Consider the following 10,765-nt stretch of genomic DNA (forward strand, 5'->3'; position numbering starts at 1 on the left):
TTACAAATTCTGCTAGAGATGGATGCGTATTGTGGACACTTCTATTTTCATTTGCTCTGCTTCTGCGTTGCTTTCTACGGACTTGATTCTTGATAGGCATTCTTCAGGGTCTGTTGAAAAAAATAAAAAAGGTATGGGTTGGAGTGTTCTGCAATGTATGTGTGCTGTGTGCATGAGTGTCTGAGTAAGATGATAAAGATGTATGTGATGGTGTGTGATTGTGCATCGGGCAACTACAACTCATTGGGATGGGTATTCTTGAATTTATGTGCTACTAAACTGGGGTTCAGATGACAGTAGATAGTAAGATAGTGGTGTGGAGAAGTAAAATTAGTAAATCTAATGATATACAATTAAAACAGTTGTTTGTTCTATAATATCAAAATTCAAGGGGCTGAGTTGGGTAATTTGTGTGCCGAAAAATAGGAATTTGTGTGCAATTCTGCTTGTAAATCTCTGTTTAAGAAATGGGGATTTATGGACAGAATGGTGCACAATCTCTATTTTTAGGGGCAGAAATAGCATGAATTAACCTTACAGTGTGTTTGAGTAATAGTACAAATATTATGGTGGTATTCAACTTACTTTTTTTCTGGAATGAGCAGGTTACTTCTTAGTTGCTCTTTGTACTTCAAATTCAGCTGCTTCTTTTCAGGAGAATGGTCTTCAATGCAATTGTAAAGGAAACAAATTAGTAATTTTGTTTGTATATAGCACTGTTTTTAATTTAGACATTGATTTTTTTAATTGACATTGACCCTCAGCCCCTTCTGCAAAACCATGAAAACTATCTTATTCACATAAGATGCGTCGCACCAGTTGAATACATATCATATGTTCTTAATGCATAACCGGTATTGTAATGAATAACTGTACCAACCAAAATATCAGTTCTATGCCTTGTGGAATTCATAATGTACCACTGAATGCCACTATTACTGTAACTAAGCTCTTGCAAGTAACAGCCAAATTCCCATGGGCTGCTTGCACGCTATATAAATATAAACAAACAAACAAATAAATAAATAAATAAATAAACAAACAAATTAATTAATTAATTAATTAATTTTCATGTTTTTGTACAAGTATTGTTTTTTGATATTTGAACATACTGAGTGCATGCAATTTTGTTAAAGTATGTTAACTCTTTATATTGTACTTTAAATATGTTAGTTCAACATGCTTTGCAAATGTGTGTATAAAAAGAAATTAAATAGTAGATAGGTTTGGAAGTGACAGTTGATTATAGGAGATGGAAAAAAATGACAGTAAATTCATTTTATAGATTATACAAGCTAAAAGTCAGTTAATCTGTTTATATGAATCTATAAGAATTGCACACGTACTATACAGAACATATGCATACCTGTAGTTTGTGTTCATGCATGTGGATATGCATGCAGCTGCAAGTAGAAATCTGGGAGACTTGTACAGTATGTCTTGTAGAAGGTGCTTTCCAATGATATGACACTTTTACTCAGAGAGATTAACAGTACATTTGAACTGCTGATCTATGATGATGCAGTTGGATGTAGAGGTCTTGGATGTGATTGGTGTATGGTCGTGTGACTTCTTAGCTATATCCAATGAGGGAATAGCACAAAAAGTGAAATGAAAATGGTAGGACTGTCCATGTTATGATATGTCCGCGGACATGGCGGTAATCCGCGGACATTGCGTGTTACATCCGGGGATTTTGGGGTGGGGAGGCATGCAAATGAGAATGAGCAGAGCAAGGGATTGGTCAGTAAAGTTTAGTGGGTGTGTTGTGCCAGGAGAGAGTTTCTCAGATACCCTTTTTGCTGAGAGAAGAACAGATAGTTATGGCTGTGTGTTTCAGAAAACAGATTTTTGGGATTTTGGGAGACTCGTGGATACATTGGTTGAAGGTGCATGCAGAAAGCTGTGGAGTAGCTGTAGATCTTGGATTCCCACATGTGGAAGTGCACTGGCATGGAGTACGTGGAATGAAGTGGTTGGACTTGCTACCTCTCTGTGCAACTTTGGAGACAGAGCAACATCCAGACATAATTCGTTGTGGAGGGAACAGTTTAGGACATGTGTCTGGAATTTCTTTGCAATTTGCAATGAAAGAAGGACTTGGGAAGGTCATGGACATATTTCCGAATTCTCAAGTAATTCTTTCACGAATTGCGCAGAGACAAATATGGCTTTGTTCTTCTTCATTTGGTCCACAAATGGAGAAAGCAAGGCACAATGTCAATAAGGCTGTTTGTGCCTTTCTAAGAGATTTTGGCATGTCCTCTTTTCACAATGAAAATATTATGTTTCGTAGCACATACATTTTTCGCAGAGATGGAGTCCATCTTACTTATGCTGGCAATCAGATTTTTCTGAGAAATGTACAAAATGCATTGCGACCTTTTTTGGAATTACAGCATCCTTTTTGTAGTAGGTGTTGAGCATTTAAAATTTTTCAAACACAAACAAACACCACCAAAAGGCTCTTTTCAGAGCCACCACTTCCTCTCAGACAAAACTGCAATGGTTATGATAGGGCAGCTCCCCAAAATTTTAGATGTTCCCGGACTATCCACGGACTTCTAAAAAATACACAGGGCCCTGCTTCATTTATTTTCACTTCTATTTTTAAACTGTGAAAGGCGGCTTTGAAAAGAACCTTTTTTATTTTTGTTGTTTTATATATTTTTTTGGTTTTCTATACACGACACACTAGGAAAGGAGGGAAAAGGAGGGTAAGGATGGACACCAACCACGGGGATACGAAACGGTGGGTGGAGAGAGGAAGATGTAGAGTGGGTTTTACTTGGGTAGTGAGCAGATCTTCTTGTGCTCTGAGACCAGAGCCTCAAAAGCAATTAGAAGTCTCTCCCCCTGCAGAGTATTGCGTCACAGTACATACACACAACTGTGACCCTCGAAAGGTAAGGGTCACAGTATTGCGTATGGCCTGTGGGGCAGTTTGAGGAATACGCTTTCCCACAGGAGTGTTCCTTGTGGTGACAGGATCGGAAATGGAGGATGAAGTAGAGGAAGTCAACCTACTATGCTCCTTGCAAGGTACAACCTTGAGAATGGCCCCAGTGTGGAATTACTTTAGGTATCACTTCATGGTATTTGTCCCAAAGCTGTATGAACGAGGCCTCCCGTGACTGAGTACCATTTTGCACTCTTTGCAGGTGACTCGGTTCGCACACGCCTTGGGAACATTACCATGAATGGTAAATAACTGCCACACCCAAGACTCACACCAAATGCTGGTAGTAGGGAGTTCCTCTACCTCATTCTCGTCATCCTCTTCATCCTCCTCTGCATCCTCACTCCTGTTCGCCTCTTCAGGCCCTTGGGGAGGTGGTGGTGAGGGGTGGGGGTGGTGCTGAGGCAGATGTAGCACCAGGTGGCAGTACTGCAGCCATGGATGCCTTCAGGTTTCAGATGAAAATCTGGAAAGTTGGCAGGAAAATGCACTGTGTTCTGTAAGATTACCAGAAACGCAATGAGAATGAACTCTAGGGTGTGGCCTTTTATAGGGGTGCTTGTGCTCAGATCGTGGACATGCGCGCTGTCTGCGGACAGTTCGAACACTAAAAAAACGTTTAAAAAGTCCCAAAAAGTATGTAGAAACTCAGGATTACCATGTGGGACTTGTGCTATGGTGAGTTATTATTGAAAAATATTGTGGATTGCTTGAAAAGGTAGTTTTAAATTGTTTGTGGGACACGAACAGTGTTCACAGTCAGAACACAGGCTCAGCATGGGTGCGGTCATACGATAGCTTTGTGAAAATGTCCGCGAAGGGAGCGGGTGTCCGCAGGGCATCAAATGCACTGAAACTGTTTTGCGCATGCGTGTTGGTGTTCTACAGACACTGTTCGTGTCCTGAAACTAATTAAAAGTGCGTTACAAGTGAAACGAACAGTTACGGACAGGCGTTTGTTCTTAGAACAGTTTCAACTCGCTTGCGAACAATACGGGCATGCATAGAATCCTCAGGACACCCCCTTTTGTTTATTTGCGAACATCCCGGGACACTTGATGTGTTCTTAGACCAGTTTGAACATGCTTACGAACAGCACAAACAGGTCTAGTGTCCTCTGGACACCCCGATTTTGTTTATTTACGAATATTTTAGGACACTGTGTGTGTTCTTAGGACAGTTTCAGCTTGCCTCCGAACAATACGGACAGGTATAGCGTCCTTAGGACACCCCCATTTTGTTTATTTACGAACATTTCAGGATACTGCCTGTGTTCTTAGAACAGTTTCAACTCGTCTGCGAAAAATACGGACAGATCTAGCGTCCTCAGGACACCCCCATTTTGTTTATTTACGAACATTTCAGGACACCGTGTTTGTTCTTAGGACAGTTTCAGTTTGCCTCTGAACAATACGGACAGGCATTTTGTCCTCAGGACACACCCATTTTGGTTATTTACAAACATTTCAGGACACCGCTTGTGTTCCTAGAACAGTTTCAACTCGCCAGCGAACAATACAGACAGGTCTAGCGTCCTCAGGACACCCCCATTTTGTTTATTGACGAACATTTCAGGACACTGTGTGTGTTCTTAGGACAGTTTCAGCTTGCCTCCAAACAATACGGACAAGTATACCGTCCTTAGGACACCGCCATTTCGTTTATTTACGAACTTTTCAGGATACTGCCTGTGTTCTTAGAACAGTTTCAACTCACCCGCGATCAATACGGACAGGTCTAACATCCTCAGGACACCTCCGTTTTGTTTATTGACGAACATTTCAGGACACCGCATGTGGTAGTTTGATTATGGACATTCGGAACACCAGCTCTGTTCTTAGAACAGTTTCAACTTGCATGCAAACATTACGAACAGATATAGTGTCCTTAGGATGCTCCCCTGAAATTCACCAGTTATGGTAAGCTAAGCAACCATAACTCGCGCCACCACCGTGCACTGCTAAGACTAACACCCACAACATCAAAAACGTCATTGATGACATCACTGATGACATCATATGTGCATTTACTTTTCATGAAATGTCTGGTCTGTACAAGGCATTCTTATTATAATGTTGAGAAAAAACTGTCAAGGATCATTGGAATAAATATCATGAGCTAATTAGTGCATTAAGCAATGCATTGATTTAAATAGCATTCTATTATGAAGTTCTATCCAGTATACTAAGCTACTCATGCAGAAGCATAGGCATGGTGTGCAGCATATATGATGAAGGTACCATATTCATACTGTTGATATGTTGAATAATGAAATGATAACTATTTTCTTATTAGAGTTTTGCGTACTGTGAAATATGTAATAAGTAGCTAATAAAACTCACGTATTACATAATTGCATTATTACAAACAAAACACAAAGAGACACAAAGAAACAAGAACACATACAAATATGGGTATATACAGGGAAAGTGACCTCACCAACCACTTCTGTTGATTGCCTCCAGAAAGGGGGGCAGCTTAGAACTAGAACAAAGGTAGCCCGAAACTCCCCAAATAGCGGTGTGTCCAAATTCTAAGCCAGATTCCGCAACTCCAACAGCGTCTCTTGACCCAACTACCGGTGTCAGAGTCAGAAATAAGTCAAGGGCAATGTGCAATTGCAGCACTGGTGGACACTGGATCCCAAGCAACTTTGCTGTCAAAGAGGATCTTTGAGTAGCTAAATTCAGGAAGGGGCAAAAGATACCAAATTCCTCTCACTCCTCTTCTTGGACAGCTCCAGAACTTTGACGGGAAGGAAATTCCTGTTGAAAGGTCTGCAGAGCTGGAAATTAAAATTGGGTGACACAAAATAAATCACCCGGTCATGGTCGTGGTGCCAGAGGGAACCCCCTGTATATTAGGGAATTACATCCTCCATAGGATGTCTCCCATAATAGATTGTGTGAATAATGTACTCTGGACCCAGACTCACAGGGCAATTAAATTAAAACAAAGTGTCAACCATGTTAGTCTAAATGGCACACGCCACATGGTTGAACAAAAACCGGACCAAATTAAGTTCTACCTTCAAAAGAATGACATACCCAATGTCACCATCATAGCTGTGGGACAACAAACTGGTGATGGGAACTCCTTTCCATTTCTGCAAATCAACCTTCCTTCCAGTCTCGAGTGGCATTCCACACTGGAAGGAGCTACACTGAAATGTTATACTAATGTACAATCAGAAAATCAAAAGTCCATAGCCAAGATTGATATCAAACCAGCAAAAAACTTAGCTGGCATTCTTAAGAGGGGTGAACAGCTTTTCCTCCCGATTCAGTTAAATGACGGGAAGGAGTCTGTTCTCGCCCGAGTTGACTTGAATAGCAAAGAAAGCTTCATCAGTGAAGTAATATTAAATAAACTCCCAAAAGACCAGACCGTACCCGCCGTAGAGTCAGTGCAGCAATGGGTATGTGGCCTGGAAACGCCCCGCTCCAAACATCCTCTGCTTAACAGTTGCATGATCAAAATTTCTAGGGGTGACAAAAGCATAGTACATACTTGTTGGGTTGTGCAAGATGTTCCTTCCGCCTTTTATATGAGCAGTCACCTCCTCAACCAACTGGAGATTAATTTGGACCCCAGTTATTGCCAAGCCCGGTCCCAACTGGAGAGTAAATCTCAGGGTCCTGGCAGACCTATAGAAAGCCTTCTGGTCAGCACTAGGGCTATGGTAGGAAATAGAATTTCAGAAATGGAGGAGAGGTCACCATCCCAGGCCTCACCTACAGAACTAAACACAAAAGAGAAGAATTGATTACCCCTCTCTACACAGGCCTGTTCAGTCTGTTCCCTGATGAGCAACCTAAAATCTGTAGAGTTGAATGGCAAAACATGGGTTTTGCGGCATTTCTCCAATTGTGCTTCAGATTGGGTCATCTATGGTATTCGTTGCCCCTGTAATTTATTATATATAGGAAAAACCTACCGACTGCTTTTTTAAGCAGGTCATGCTTAAAAAATAGAACAGACAAAAAAACACTAGTGGCACATTACATAACAACTAAACACAAACACACTGATTTTCAGTGGTTCGTGATTCAAAAAATTCCCTCTCCTGCAAGAGGAGGTAACAGGGAACTGTCACTCAGTCGATGTGAACAAAGGTGGATCTACACCCTTTATACAGTAAACCAAGGGTTTAATTCCTCAGTTGAATGGAATAGCCTTCTTGCCTCACCACCGCTCTTTGACATCACAGTGAATCCATCCATATGGTTTCACCACTGAATTGTCTCACGAGAGTGTGGCATTTCAGACATTCCATTGATTGCTAATTGAACTATGCCACCTTAATTGGCATAAAAAGAAAACAATCTTGTGATCACACATCCTTGCTCTTCAGTAACCTTGTTTTTGTAACACAGGTATCTGTAGCAGTCACACATCTCTTTATGTATAACATGTCCCACTAGTTCAGCATTCAAAATATCTTCTAGGATTTTCCTACTATGTTTGCAATTCCATTCGAAAATTCAGCCATCAATTACAGGCACGTTCATATTTAAACATCATAGTGGAACTTTCCCCATCATAAGCAATACAGAGCTAATCAACACTGTTTTATATTGCATCTTTCTGCCTCACTTGGCTTCTCTAATTGATAGGCTTTTCTTCACTTGGCATCAAGTGATCTACACGCATATTTTTTCAAATGCCGTCTTGCCTAAATAGACCGACATGTGATTTTATGTATTTCACTCGAAAACTCGGACATCCATTTAAAGCATGATCGTATCATATGGGAACTTTCATCATAAGCTATGCCTACAATTGCAGAGTCAATTAGCACTGCTTTATATTTTATCTTTATGCCTCACCAGGTCCCTTTAAGTTACAGGTTCCCCTTTTTCACTCGGTATCACGTGATCTACACGTACGTTTATTCAAATTCAGTCTTGCCTTAATTAGACCCAGCTTTGGTCGAGATGCGAATTCCTCCAGCGCTCGCCTTAGAACATTCTTGATCCCATCTTTTTCAAGTAAGTGTTTCCTTCATCTAGGCGCTCTCGTGTTTTCAATTTGCAAACCCGGCCGAAAACCTTTCTAAATCTATTTATGCTCTGTTTTTCATTTCATCAGCTCGCTAGACGTTCTGGCATGCAGCATTCAAACAGCTCTGTAAGAACAGCTGTGCCTACTTTTTAAAGCATTGACCTGCGGTCTCTTTTGCAGTAAGGTATTGTCATACCTTACGCATATTATATCAATGTTCGGTGTATTTGTACTACACCCAGGAGATCACTAACTGAGGCTTTCCATCGTTTGCACAGCAGCCTTGAGTGCTGTTTCACCAACCCACCACCCTTGGGCCGTGCTGCAACTGTCAGCCTGATTATTTAGAAGCAGAGCTGCACCACGTATACAATGTTCTGCAGTGAATGAAAAACTTTAGCATTAATTGCTACAACTATTTCAAGTAAGCCATCCAGACTTGGGTTTCTATTAAAAGCATATCTGAGATTTTGCCGTTTGTTTACATCTGACAGTCTTATGTATTAACTTTGGTTTACAGCTGTCTCTGGAAACTATGCTCACAGCCTCGCTTGCTCATTTTTTCTTCAGTACCAGCAGATTGAACCTGGGCTGATAGTTCGTAAATGATCCTCTTAAGGTAACTTATTCATTGTTTATCATGTAGCATATCGTTAAGATGATTAAAACATTGAGCTTCTTTAGTTTAAAAGTGCACGCCTCAAGATGAGATAATCATCTGATGTCTGACGACCTTTGACAATGGTAGTTTTCACCTCCAGTCTATCACTTTGTGTAAACCGCAAATCACATTATCTAGGTCTAAAATGAATTTAACTATGAGAGCTAATAATGTTCATTATATTTTAGGACAAGATGTCCTCTGTCCTAAAATTAATGCCAGTACCTCGCTGGCATCCGTAAAGAAATTATTCAGTTGGACCAGTTTATGTCAATTTTTTCTGACCGAGCCTGGATAAGCAAGCAAGAGATGGGTGTTGTTATTTTTAATTTGATATGTTTAATGGTTTGTCTACATGTGAAATCAAAACACTAAGTAGAGATACTCCATCAGTGAGTAAACTTCTCGTGTTATCAATTCAAAAAGTGATATTGGTTGAAATGCATTACTTTTTCTTTGCTGTTGCTCCCTGTAATTACGTGTGACAAATGTTTTGATGTTCTCGCTGAGATCTCTGTACTAGACACTGGACTTAACAACACTTATATAGAACACAAAATCACTCTTAGATAATAATCACCTTTTTGTATATTTTTTTAGATCATTGATGTTATTTTTGCATCAAATAATGGGGTAAAACATGTATTTGAAGATTTCCTGGAAGAAATCATTTGTCCTGAAGATGGCCGAGACTTCAATTTATGAAAAGACACCAGACATAGTAACTAATTCATTGTATGGCTGAAACATATCGACTATCTCCTAAACGACCACTAATGATAGTAGTCTGATGAATTAATTCTGCAAAGTACTGTTCATTTAGTGACCTACAATCCTGTGTTTTGATTCTATGTTTAGCTTCTATTTGACTGTGATATTTATGCATTCATTTGTTCAGTCTCTTTTTAGTACTGTTCTTTTTAAATTTTGTACAACAATATTAAAACAAGCTTAACTTTGTGCATACCCTTTTGTGTTGCGTTTGTGTTATCTAATGATATCTTCCTAGTGAGTAATCACCATGTTATTTGTATATTAAGCACTCTGTAAAAACCACCCCCATCTCTAATTTTCAGGCCTGAGTAGAGAGGTGTAATCAATTATTTTGTTTTGTGTTTAGATTGCATTTACACTCCTGTTTAAGAATTGATCCCCTATAACAAAAAATGTGGGAGTTTACCTTTCTTTTGTGATACCCACACCTACAGAATCCACCTTCCCAGAGGTAACTTGCTTACTGAAAGACAAGTGGATCCCCCTCCACCAGCTAAAGAGTTGCCATCCCAGGCCTACATTGCAGCAAATAGAAGAATCCTGAGATCTAAAAAGAATGATTAAATGTTCATTGAGTACGAGCAAGGAGAGTGTTAAGACCATTATTAAATATAGGCGGGGGATATTGTAAATTGGATTAGATGCATGCATTCGGCCCACTACACCCCTCGGGGAACAGTAGTGGGGAAACTTCCATAACTGTGCTACGTTCTGTTTTCTAGTACTGGAACTAAAAGCCACCTAATCACCAAGGAGGACTCCTCGGGGACTGGAAAGAAAAATAAGAGCCCAGAGTATCGCTCCACACATCCAACCAGAACCAGCAAGGAGAGCGTGTTGCATCCATCACTGATGGGAGAAGCAATCAGATTTCTTCACATGAACCGAAGGAAAAATAATCCCACCTGCCCGACTCCCCCATGACTGGATGTCACGCTGGAGTCAAGGGGGATGTGTGGAATAATTGTATCCATGCCAATGTCCCTACTACACCCCTTTGCCAATGGGGAAAGAAGGCTGCCAAAAATTGAGGCGATAACCCCTGTGCGCACCAAATCTGCAAAACTGTGCATGGTTCATAAACCACAAAAGAGCTGCACACCCTGCCACACAAAGGCAAAGTTGGTGGAAAAACAGGTATCACTGAATGTCATCTGTCACCTGTCACCTGTCATCTGAAGCAAGGCCACAGAAGGGCTAAAATCCGAGAATGCACTTAAATATAGCTTCATATTCAATGGCAACCTCCAAAGTGCTGTTTTGGTGCTAAATTCTGTCATTTTCCAAGGGAATTATTGGAAAGAAAAGTGTGCTGAAATCATAGATTCTCCAGGCAGTCAGAGGAATCCAGGCCTCACTGCCTGACA

At 40.4% G+C, this 10,765-nt stretch overlaps 1 long non-coding RNA gene across 1 annotated transcript; it reads left to right on the top strand.

Annotated features, from left to right (window-relative positions):
• The first annotated feature begins 7,863 nt into the window (after positions 1-7,863).
• On the top strand, positions 7,864-9,517 carry LOC138481779 (uncharacterized). Its single transcript, XR_011274401.1, has 4 exons — positions 7,864-7,950; positions 8,051-8,387; positions 8,484-8,582; positions 9,225-9,517. It is a non-coding gene; the product is annotated as an uncharacterized lncRNA (long non-coding RNA).
• The last annotated feature ends 1,248 nt before the right edge of the window (positions 9,518-10,765 follow it).

Source organism: Ambystoma mexicanum, chromosome 5p (assembly GCF_040938575.1).
Source record: "Ambystoma mexicanum isolate Mex_15411 chromosome 5p, UKY_AmexF1_1, whole genome shotgun sequence".
Classification (NCBI taxonomy): Eukaryota; Metazoa; Chordata; class Amphibia; order Caudata; family Ambystomatidae; genus Ambystoma; species Ambystoma mexicanum.